General features: G+C 40.3%; 1 protein-coding gene across 6 annotated transcripts in view; it reads left to right on the forward strand.

Moving 5' to 3' along the window:
• Nucleotides 1–12,525, forward strand: part of trim2 (tripartite motif containing 2) — an 87,953-nt gene that overhangs the window by 33,985 nt on the left and 41,443 nt on the right. The window contains exon 1 of one of the 6 annotated variants that reach the window (XM_008111959.3): nucleotides 2,258–2,848. The exons of 3 other annotated variants lie outside the window; for them this stretch is intronic. The gene's annotated coding sequence lies outside the window, so the exon portion shown is untranslated. Of the gene's footprint in view, nucleotides 1–2,257; nucleotides 2,849–9,207; nucleotides 9,346–9,414; nucleotides 9,562–12,525 lie in introns of those variants that run through there. 2 more of the 6 variants (XM_008111967.3, XM_008111961.2) reach the window with 2 other exon arrangements.

The raw sequence follows: 12,525 nt of genomic DNA on the forward strand, positions 1-12,525 counted from the left end.
CTTGTAAAGAGCAGATGTGTGACTGCTCTGGAAGTTAACCCACAGTAGAATCTGATGCCAGAAAAAGAAGATTAAAAAGATTTGGCTATATTGTTTGCTTGCTCTTTCTGGTCTCTTTTCACTAACTACATCATTTCTGCATGACCAAGTAGAGACAGAATACTCATCTATAAATGTTGAGGGGACAATGTCTTAATGTTCCAGAACTTCTTACATTATCAAGTAGTGGAGAAATGCTGTTAGGAAAGCGGAATTTAAAGGAAGCTCTGATTGTTTTGCTGGCTGCATTTTATAAACAAACAAAAAAAAAAAACCCCTCCAAAATTGAATCAAAAAGTTACTGCAACACAGCAATGTATAAGTCTATTGAAACCAACCTTGCCAAATAATCCCTTCTAGCTCTTCCTCTTGATTTTGTTTCTTTAACCGAATCCCTTCAAGTTTATTTATTTGCTCCACCTTACACCAGCAGAAACAGGCTATTGTTTACTGTAACTCGAAGATCATTTTAACATTATTTATAAACTCTGCTGGATCCTTTCAGTTTATGGATTTGCTCTTTCTTATATCAAGCTAGCTTGCATACTCGGCGCTGCCTGGGTTATTTGAAAAAGTCAATCTTTTAATTGCATAAAATGCATAAGATTGTGGATTAGCAACAACTGACATCATTCCAGGTTAACCCCCAGAAACTCCATCACTACTTAAAGTTTGTGATGTTGGGCAAGTTTGCTCTGGATACATCATCAGTGGGGTTCAGTGTGCTTTCTGGCTGTAGGGTAAACTACAACTCCCACTATGGTGAGTCAGTCCCCTCAAACCCCTCCAGTAGGTTGAGTTAGTCATGGGGGTTCTGTGTCCCAAGTTTGGTACAGGTCCATCATCGGTGGAGGTCACAGTTTCCCTGGTTGTGGGTGAACTACAACTCCCAGTAAGGAAGATCAGTTGACCCCAAACCCTTCCAGTAATCAAATCTCAGCATATCAGGTCTGTGTGCCAAGTTTGGTCCAGATCCATTGGTGTTTGGGTTCACCTACATCTCTCTGGATGTAGGTGAACTACAACTCCCCCAAATCAAGGTGAATTTCCCCCAAAGACTTCCAGTATTTTTTGCTGATCATGGGAGCTCTGTGCGCCAAGTTTGGTCCAATTTCATCTTTGGTGGAGTTCAGAGTGCTCCTTGATTGCAGGTGAACTATAAATCCCAGTACCTACAACTCCAAATTATCCAGGCCAATTCCCCTCAAAACCCACTAGTATTCAAATTAGGGCATATCGGGTATGCATGCCAGGTTTGGTCTAGATCCATCATTGTTTGGCTTCATAGTGCGCTCTGGATGTGGGTGAACTACAACTCCTATAAATCCCTCCAAAGACCTCCTGTATTTTTAGTTGGTCATGGGAGTTCTGTGTGCCACGTTAGTTCCAGGTCCATCATTGGTGGAGTTCAGAGTGCTCTTAGATTGCAGATGAACTATATATCACAGTACCTACAACTCCTATAAATCATGGTGAATTCTCCACTAACCTCTCTAGTATATTCAGTTGCTGATCAATTCCTGTGTGCCATAGAAAAGAATAGGAAAGGGTTATGGGAGAGGCAGTGGGCGGAGTCATGCAAATTCCACACCAATGGAGAGAGAGAAAGGGACACTGGGATGTCTATGGTGGAGGGAAAACAGAAAAATTAGGAGGAAATAGCCCCTGTACGAAAGCCTTTACTTGTGTGGGGGGCAGTATGGTGTTTGTGGAGGAGATTAGCAGGGCTCTTGACATGTTCACAGCACTCGCTATAGCCTGCAATGTCATTGGAGGGTCATTGGTGGCTCCTGAGTAGTGGGAGCTATAGCTGTTTGTGGAAGTGGGAGTCTGTCTGCGTAAGCGGACACCCCAGCCACCTACACACATACACATTTTCACTTTAATTATGTGTATAGATAGATTTCCAGTTTACACTAACCCTGCTGCTTGCGTGGTAAAAGTGGCATCCAATTGCCTTTCTGAACAGTATGGAGGTATTCTATACTTCCTTGCATTGATCTTAACTGAGAAGCATTATTTTAGTGTTAGGAAAACACAGATCTCTAACAGTTCTGCAGTGTTGATGTAAGAAAGCATGGAGAGAAAGAGATAGGAAATGAAAGCAGAGCAAGAGAGACAGGACAGAGAGAGAGAGCGCGCGAATGAAAGCAGAGAGAGAGAATGAAACAGAGAGAGAATGAAAACAGAGAGGCAACTGCCCTTCCTCCAAGTCTGTTTTCAGGAGAGGGGTGGAGGCCCTGTGTGAGGTCAGGCGCTGGCACTTTAAAACTATTCTGCCGCTGATGAGTAACATCTATTTTAGAATTTTGCTCACTGCTGTTAGAGAGTGCTGAACATCAACCAGAAACAGAAAGAAAGAGAAAGAGTTCCTGCCTGAAGCTGGGGAATTCTGCAGAAGCATTCCAAGCCAAAACAAAGGGAGAAAGGGGCTATTTCCTGCTCTTGTAAAATGATTTTGAAAAATCTGGGCCCATTCCAGATTTCTTTTACATGAAATGGGAGAATGTCTCTTTATAACAACAATATCACAAAACTCTTTTAGTTGAAAAAAAAACCTATTATTTTAACCCTTTTTCCATTTCCTGTTGTTATTTTTAAGCCAGGCTGACTTGTGGAGGACTGGTATTCAGTTTTAAGGTAAAGTTGTTTCAGTGGAGAGCAGGCATGTGGAAGACTAAACTCTAGTGTTTTTCATATTTAGATGTCGGAAAAGGATTTATTTTTTTTTACTTTTGAATGGTCTGAGACAATTGGTGGCTTTTTATAGGTGTTTTGTCTTCGCATACATCTTCAGTAGCTTCACCTGGTAAGTGTTTTAATTTAAAATGATACATGATACATTTTATATAAATTACAGGTACATTGATAGATAAGGAAGGCTTTGGTATTGTCAGCTTGAGTCAGAATTCTGTAAAACAATGTAAACATTAACTGCAAAAACATTGTGTTATGTAATTATATTCTGCAGTTTATTGTATCGGTGGCTGATAGGAGAAAAATAAAATTGTTTTTGATTAAATATTGGTAGCTAACCTACTGGTTAGGAGCCCCCAATAGCGCAGCGGGTTAAACTGCTGAGCTGCTGAACTTGCAGACTGAAAGGTTGCCAGTTTGAATTTGGGCGTGGGGTGAGCTCCCACTGTTAGCCCCAGCTTCTGCCAACCTAGCAGTTTGAAAACATGCAAATGTGAGTAGATCAATAGGTACCGTGCCAGCAGGAAGGTAACAGCACTCCATGCAGTCATGCCAGACACATGACCTTGGAGGTGCCTATGGACAACGCTGGCTCTTTGGTTTAGAAATGGAGATGAGCACCAACCCCCAGAGTTGGACACGACTAGACTTAATGTCAGAGGAAAATCTTTACCTACCTAACCTACTGGTGATGTCAGCATTTCAACCTGAAAAATTTGGTGTGCTCCCAGCATTTATAGTAATAGCAATGGACTTAAGAGTTGAGAGTTTGATATCCCATAGAGTGGGTGTGTCTGTTTACAAGTCTGCAATCCTTTGCGTACTGAAGTATGAGACCCATCCATATAGAAACAGCAACATGTGATCTTGTAATATATGTTCATAAAGCAATTTAAAGGACACTTCTGAAAATAAAAGTTCTTCAGCAATGCAATATATGTGGGAACTCTGTATCTTGAGGAAGACTTAAAGGTTTAGTTGTAGCTTTGACAAATTCTGAACCCTACGTGATGTATGGCACCTGTGAAAAACACCATTAATAGTGCATTGCTAATTTACAGCTACTTATTGCAGGATTGTTGTCTCCTAGGCCCCTTCCACACAGCTGAAGAAAATCCCACATTATCTACTTTGAACTGGGATATATGACAGTGTGAACTCAGATAACCCAGTTCAAAGCAGATATTATGGGATTTTTTGCCTTTAAATTCTGGGTTAGATGGCTGTGTGGAAGGGCTCTCATTATGTCAAATCACTGCCTATTACTGAGAGCGTATTAAATGCAGTAAAGATATAACAAGCCTGATTTGCTTGTACTTCCTGTAGGAGAACACTTCTTGTTTTAGGTAAAAGGTTGTAGGAGGTTTGCAGGACTATGCACACTTTATAACTTTTGAAGCTCCACCTATGTGTTGTTTACAGCTGACATAAGTCACTCCTCTGTTCCCACTGGCAATATTGCAAGGTTACCAGTCACTAGTACAAAATTGCTGTCTTGTTTGAGTCTAAAATCCAAATACTTCTCATCAGTGTACTGGATCTGGCATTATTCTGGGTTGAGTCAGATGCATAACCAGAACAAGAGAAGATGTAAGAGTGTGCTAACAGTGGTGGGACAATTCCCATTATTTAATATTGAGAGAATATCTGAGTTTGTTTGTCAACTTTATGGCCAAGACAGGGTGACATCTTAACTTTTTTTGATCATATCGATCACTCAACTACCCCAGGTATCTCTTAGCGTAGCAGGAAATTTGGTGGTGGGAACACCACTGGCCGGACGTATTTAAGGCCACCTTCAAGCAAAAACTCCCAAGCCAACATGTTCCTTTACTCAGAAAAGGAGAGCAGAGGAAGGGTTTGAATGCTGCAACCTGAAGACATTTGAATACTTCAGACAGTGGCATAGAAATTGCTGTTTCTCTGTCCATTTCGATTGGGAAGTTTTTTTTGGGGGGGGGGAGGGGGGTTGTCTTCAATTTTGTGGGAAGGATTTGATGCTAGAGTTTTTGGATCTGTCAGCAAGTTGCGTAAAATGTAGTAGACATCTGCCAGTGTCAGTGAATTTGTCCTTCTTTTGCATACAGTGTTCTCTAGATCTCTGTTGGCAACACCTTGGGAACAATTGGTTCTCAATTCTGTCTCATCCATACAGAGAAGGTAAACTAAATTAACAGTGATGGGAATTCTAAGGTAGTTGCAATGAGTAATCAACGAAGGCAAGTAAAGACAGCAACACAAATATCATAATCCAAATAATTAAGACAGGATGTTGTGGCCTGTAGCTTTATAAATATCATTGGCGTAAAACTCGAATCATCCTTCACAATTGACTGTGTTCAATCGGACTAACGGCAATTCTGCAAGTTTTTTTTTTCACATTAGGAGCGACTTGAGAAACTGCAAGTTGCTTCTGGTGTGAGAGAATTGGCTATCTGCAGGGACGTTGCCCAGGGGACGCCCAAATGTTTTGCCATCCTTGTGGGAGGCTTCTCTCATGTCCCCGCATGGAGCTGGAGATAACAGAGGGAGCTCATCCGCGCTCTCCATGGCAACCTTCAGATCAGCAACCCAAACTTCAAGTTAGCAGTCTGCCAGCACAAGGGTTTAACCTATTGTGCCACTGGAGGCTACAAGTGGGAGTAGTCATAAAAGCCTCCAGATGCTGTTGGATTGCAAGTCCAAGCATTCTTCACTACTGGTTATATTTTCTGGAGCAGATAAGAGTTGAGGTCCAACAAATGAGGAGGCATGATCCCCCTTCCCTCTTCTAGAGTTAGGAAAACAATAGCCTACAGCTTCCTGAAGTGTGGCAGAGATTGACTCACCACTCCACACATGAGTTTTCCACATCTCTGTCTCACAATACACAAGCTATTAAATCCAGGACAGATAAATTAAGACAAGGGCTAATCTCGGACATATAAAACATACAGAGAGTATTCTGGAACTTCCTGTCCTAGCTGGCTCTGTGTCAGGATTGGTTTACATATAAACAAGCTTGAAATCTTGCTTTGATCATTCACTGTCACAGAAAGAGCAGCTGATAGCAAAGTTTCATTGTATGACCCGGTCAAACTAGGAAAACATATGAAGACTATCAGAGGTCACTCTGATATAAAGGCCGCTCTAATGCTTAGTAACCATAAATGTTTGCAAGCATCTGAGACTCCTTTTTCTCCAGGTTAGAACAAAGAGATCATTTTGAACCAATTACTGCACATCTATGTTTTCTCTCTTTCTTTTCCCATGCTTTGAAAAATCTAAAGAAACCGATAAAAAGACACAGTTGTTGCATTGCATCACATCATTGGCAGTCAAACAGTCTTGTTTAGTCTTTCAATTGTTATAACAGAATCTTCTTTCTCCCTAAAATTACCAAGATTAGCTCATGTTAGATATTACTGACGATGTAGTGAGTAGAGTGTTGGGGAGTCTTTGGTTCAAATCCTTGGGGTAAAGGGATATCAACTGTTATTGTTTCTGCAGTTTTTGTATTTTGTGTGTTTGCACCTTTGAGTACTTTGAAAGCAAGCAAAACCTGTTGAAATTTCATCTCCTATACAACCACTGAAAATACAGGAGGTGTCTCTAGTTTTCACTCTGGCAGTCTAAACGGAAGAGTTTGTTGTAGGTGTATCATGTACTCAGCATTCATGAGTCCTACTCATAGGTCCAAATTTGAATAATCTTACTTTATAATCCTCATTTCTGCTTCCTAATATGCTATGTAAGCAACATGTGCTTTATATTTTGAGATTATCAAATGTCTGCATGATGCAACATCTTGGGTATTTTGGGAGACAGCATATATTATTAGATGAAATAAAATAGCAAGTTTCCAAAAGCCACATGGCTCCTGCCACAAAGCTGAGATACGAAGTTTTGGAAATTGTTCAAACATTAGTCTCAAAGTAAAATGTACATTATAATTATGAATTTTCTGCTGAGCAAATTTGTTCCAATTTTAAAATGCCTGTAAAAGTCAGGAGGACATGAAATTTGGTGTGTGCATGCATGTGTGCATGGGAGAGATAAGACAGGAAACACATTTGCCCATAAGGCATACTTGTCTTATTTTTCCGCTAATATTCTTTCCTTCCTTGGAAGCAGAAATATTGCTTGTGAAAGGTCAGTTAAACCCAGACACAACAACTTTCTTTTCTTATCTCAGTACTCAGCTCATCAGTAAAAGTAATGATGTGTAACCTTAGTGGGGATTAGCCTTCACTAGAAGCATATGTTTCTAGTGTCTCCATCAGAGTTGTTTCGAATGCAAACCACATTCAGTGAAAGCCCTATTTGTGCATTCCAATTGAAGTGTTTGCAAGAAATGGGCCTTGGGAGTCACTGAACCAATCAAAAGGAAACAAGCGGAGCCTGGAAATGTATGTACAGTATGTATATAATATAAGTCTTAGGAAACAATGATAATACAATCAATAATCCTTATATATATATTTTTCGTGTCAGGAGCAACTTGAGAAATTGCAAGTCGCTTCTGGTGTGAGAGAACTGGACGTCTGCAAGAATATTGCCCAGGGGACACCCCGATTTTTGTTGTTTTACCATCCTGTGGGAGGCTTCCCTCCCATGGGAAGTTAGAGCTGACAGACGGAAGCTTACCCCACTCCCCGGATTCGAACCGCCAACCTTTCAGTCAACAGTCCTGCTGGCACAAAGGTTTAACCCATTGCATCACTATAAAATAGTTCAATCCATTGGCTAGCAATATGATGTGAAGGTCCACTTGAAATATTTAACCAAAATAAAATTGATGACCATAGATCTTAACAAGTCTTCAATACAACAAGGGCCAGATACCTTTTCACTGCATCATCTTATTCTGTGGCAGCTATTGAAGTTCTTGTACTCTTTCAGTTCTTACCATCTGACCAAGCCAAACGTGTCCATATAAAATTTATCTCAGAATAAGAGTAAGCATGTCTCTTATGGGATGACTGCGGAGATAAGAGGAGCAAAGGTAAATGTAGAGTCAAGGCATAGTTAATTACAAAATCCATATACTGTATAATATTCAAATTAGTCTACTTAAATTTGAGGTCATGGAATGTATCAAAGGCCATGGCTTAACATCTCTCATAAAACTGAACAGCTTTAAGTCTTCCATTCTTCTACATAGACTCCACAAATTATGAAACATTCGTTGATTTCAGGGCAGGATGATGTGGAGTTCATGGGGAGGGCAGGGTGAGAATATTAACTCCCAAATAAAAAAATTGAGTCGTCCCCCCATGAAAATTTCCTTCAGTCCCCAAACTTTTAGCATTATAGTAACTTAAAATGTAAGTTAAGTGTTAAGGCTTCAAAGAAAATGAGGCAGGCAAAATTCTTAGGAGAATGCAAACACAGCAAATGTAAAGAATTCAATGTGTACGTTATTTTTCAATGTCTACAATGCTAGAAATTTGAGGAATGAAGGAATTAATTCTTTTCCAGATGAGGAATTAATTCTGCACTATAGAATTAATGCAGTTCAATGCCACTTTAACTGCCATGTTTCAATGCTATGCAATCCTGGAAGTCGTAGTTTGGTGAGGCATCAGCACTCTTTGGCAGAGAAGGATAAGGACCTGGTATTTATATATCGTGTCAGAAGCGAATTGATATAAATACAGTTATAATGTATATTTTTTTATAAACACACAAAGTTAAAAACGTAGCATTATACTAGATTTCCTTTGACCAGTAGCTGGCCACTTGGAGTGCCTCTGGTGTCGATGTAATAAGGTCCTCCATTGTGCATGTGGCAGGGCTCAGGTTGCATTGTCGTAAGTGGTCTGTGGTTTGTTCTTCTTCGCACTTGCATGCTGTGGACTCCGCTTTGTAGCCCCATTTCCTAAGATTGCCTTTGTATATCGTGGTGCCAGAGGGAGTATCTCATCTGGTCTCATTTCCATGAATCCACAGCATTGAGCCATGGCAGTTAAAGTGGTGTCAAAATGCATTAATTTCACAGTGTAGATGTTCCTTTGGAGATGACAGGTAGATTTTTTTCTCCTCTCGTTTTCATTTAACCAGTTCTCTTAGCAATCAGAGTTGATTCCTGAGCTGGAAAGTTTCTTTTTTGGACTGCAGGTCTGAGAATCTTTATAGCCAGAGCCTGTGGTGCTTTGGAAATGATGATAGTCCAAAAAGAAATGTGACTTTTCCAAACTCTGCCTCCTTTCAGGTAAATGCATGTAGAATCAGACTGCTAATATTGAATCCATACTTACGTGTGTCTTCTGGCATCAGAGCAGGCTGCTTGCTAATCCTATAAAAACATTCCAGTGATGAAATGCAGCGGGCCATCACTCTGCCTTGAAACAGCTGATTGCTGGCTAGGAAAGGGGAAGGGAAAGAAATCCACCCAGCAAATCTCATTGCAGCTCTCTGCTGCATCCCTATCCCACAATCCCTTGCACGCTTTGCTGCAGTCTTTTCAGCACAGGCTTGAGTGAAAAAGATGTACTCAATACCCATTGATTGGCTGGAATCCTTTCGGTGGTCTCCCACTTGCCAGTGACCTGGAGGGTGTGCGTGTGTAGGAATGAATGACAGCTTGCCTGGGCCTCCTTCCATTTCTTCCATGATTCTCTGCATGGAGTAAGAGCATTGTTACCTAAAGCCAGGGATATGCTGGATCTATCATAGCAACTATGCAGCAGTGACTCTCCTCTTGCAATTTCACATATGAGGCTTTTTCAGTCTTGCTGTAATATCCTGTCATTATGGTTGGCTCCTGCGGGACACGGTTCTGTCCCGGAAAGGATTTTTTTTACTTGCCGCTGTGTTGATTAAAGCTCTTTTCCGGGAAGATGGGTACGTCTTGAACATTTGTGTTTGTTCAGTGTTGCGTCTGTCTGGTAGCTGGTAGGGGGGAATGTCTTTTTGCTCCTGTCGTAGCTCCCCCGCTGTGTTTTCTTATTTGATTAATAATGCTGTATGCATTGGGGGTTAGGTAAGTGCTTTGAACAATAAGGGAACCAAGCTGGCTAAAATAATATGGGAAAGTGCAGATGGGTTTTTTTTGTGCTCTCTGTGTGTATGAGCAAGGAGGGAGGTGGAGAGCTTTTCCTAATTGATTTTTAAAGAAATAATTTGCTTGTGTGTTTTTAGAAATGGTTTAGTGCTGATTCTGGCAAAAAAAGGGGACTGTGGTCCTAGCCTCTTTTCAACAGCAAGGGCTGTTCTCCAGAGTGCTGTGCTTGTGGAATTCTACTGGTTTTACGGCTTCAAAATTCCCATTTTGGAGCAACATTTATATAGTAGGGGTCTCCATTCTTGTCTATAGATGTGAGGCACTGCAAACGTTGCTACTGGAAACAAATTCATTCATAATGTATGTGTTAGACCCTCAAGGTTCTGTGAATCATTGATAAGTGGAAGGCTGCTCAGCCTGGCTTTTTGGAGTCTAGTCACAGCTTGGCTTTGGTGGAGCACACAGCCTTTATTTCAAAACCCTATACATTTGAACAAGTCACCATCAATCATATTTATATTTTTTTGGTCCACTCTGTAGAAGCATTGATAAAATTGACTACTACCATTGTGTAGAAGACCTCTTGATGTCCTCCTTTATGAGTTCAGTTCAGATGGGTGTGGCTGCACACACTAGAGATTTCTTTCTTTATGGATAGACATCTACTCATGGTTTGAGGGTTTTTTGGTGTTACATGCATAAACCCACAATGCAGTTATTTTCCTCATCATAACGTCCATATTGATTATTTTAAAAATCTGTAAATGTTTTCTGTAGCTTTATATAGAAAGCACACTAGAAGGAATAAAGATGATGTCATTTTCTGGAGGGCTTTCTAATGCAAGTATTGATCTCTTATCAAAGGCTCCTAGATATTAAAAAGCCCTTAGTTTTACTAAGAGGATTTGCCTGGAGGCAACTGTATATACATATCTGTTCATTCTAATTGTAAATGTGTCACCCTTCCTGACCATTCTTAAAAATGAGTGAAAGGAGCTTGCTTTCCTGCTGTGGGATAATAGCTTCCATATAGGTTTGAATTGAAAATGTTACCTGCTTGGTTTAACCTTTCCTTAGTCCATTGTCCTTTTTTGGATTTACTATGTCTTGATGGCTCATTAAATTATATATGTACATTTCAAGTGATTCTATGAAATAGAACTTTCAATGAGGACCCAATATAGTAGTATAAACAATAGAATATCTTGGGAGAAATGAATTCTCATGGTAGCAACCTATATGGATTTGAACAAACCTCCAGGCTGGGGCTTCCATAAATTGTACAGCTGGAGTAAAAAGCAAATAGTGGTTTGATTAGTCCAGAAAGCAACCTAAAAAGCTAAACATATAAGGGAAGTGCATAATACATAGATCATGGCATGCTCCTCCAAAACGTGATTGAGGGAATTGTATGAGTGTGGCCTCAAGAACTCAGTTGCAATATTCCTCACATTTATTTGGATTGTTTTCAAAGAAGTAGGTGTTCTAGTTTCTTAGAGCGTAAAAAGGAAGAAGAAACAAAGAAAATAAAAAGAAACATGACAGCATCTTTAAGACTAACTGGTTTTTATTTTTGCATGAGTTTTCATAAATATAAACCCACTTCTTTGTATGATGTAGAGTGATGATAAATGCTAAGGTATAAAGTATATTTACACAGGGTTGCTCTGAGTCTTCAGGGCTGTATGGCCATTTTCCAGAAGCATTCTCTCCTGATGTTTCACCCACATCTGTGGTATGCATCCTCAGAGGTTGTGAGGTATATTGGAAACTAGGCTAGTGAGGTTTATATAGTTTCTAGTTTCCGATATACTTCACAACCTCTTAGGATACCTGCCACAGATGTGGGCAAAACATCAGGAAAGAATGCTTCTGGAACATGGCCATACAGCCTGGAAGACTCACAGCAACCCGGTGATTTCGGCCATGAAAGCCTTTGACAAAATATATTTACACAGTTGTGGGAGTGAGATGAAATGGAATGGAATCCAGAAAGATGCAAATTGTGAACCCTGTCCTAAATTTTCAAGGAAATATATAATGCCATATAGGCCCTACAGGTCTGTACAGTGGTCAGTTAGTACTGATATGCGAAAACAATAAATCTACTTATCAAAAGTCAACTTCCCAGAGTTCAAAATTCTCTCTGACTTGTTTTTCTTTGTTATATGTGCAGTAGCACATGTTCTAGTATATACTATATAAGATGGAGCGGCAGAACTAAGCAATATGGAAACCTATGAGTTCCATGGTTAGCAAACTAGAAAGAGCTTAAGATCAGCTGCCTGTCTTCCTCTCTGAATACAATCTGGGAGTGATTTAGGATGCTGCATATTGTATGGTCTGGGAACCTGAAAACCAAAATTATTATTATTAGACCATTGTTTGAAGTTTCATAGGCAACAGATAGGATCACTTTTAAAGAAGCTGAACTTCCAGTAGGTGATGATATGCAAAGCTCTGAACGGCTTTGGACCTTGATCCCCAGAGGAGTCGCATGGGGTGGTAGGGGACTTCGAACCAAGGGGAATAGAAGCTGTGGTTTGCAGACCTGACAAGATGTCTCATGAAGTGTACTGTCTCTCTGGGGTGAATAAATGTGATATAATAGAGATTGACAACACCTGTCAAGCCCACTGATCTTACCATTTCGTTTTGATCCACATGGGAATCAGTGATACTACTAGGCCTATTCTTCAGGATGTCACAAGGGGCTACAAGTCTCTTGGTAGACAGTTAATAGACTTTGATGTATAGTTTGCCATTTCCTGTCTTTTCCCAATCGAAGAACCTGCCCAGGGAGG

The sequence above is a fragment of the Anolis carolinensis genome, chromosome 5 (genome assembly GCF_035594765.1).
Source record: "Anolis carolinensis isolate JA03-04 chromosome 5, rAnoCar3.1.pri, whole genome shotgun sequence".
Lineage (NCBI taxonomy): Eukaryota > Metazoa > Chordata > Lepidosauria > Squamata > Dactyloidae > Anolis > Anolis carolinensis.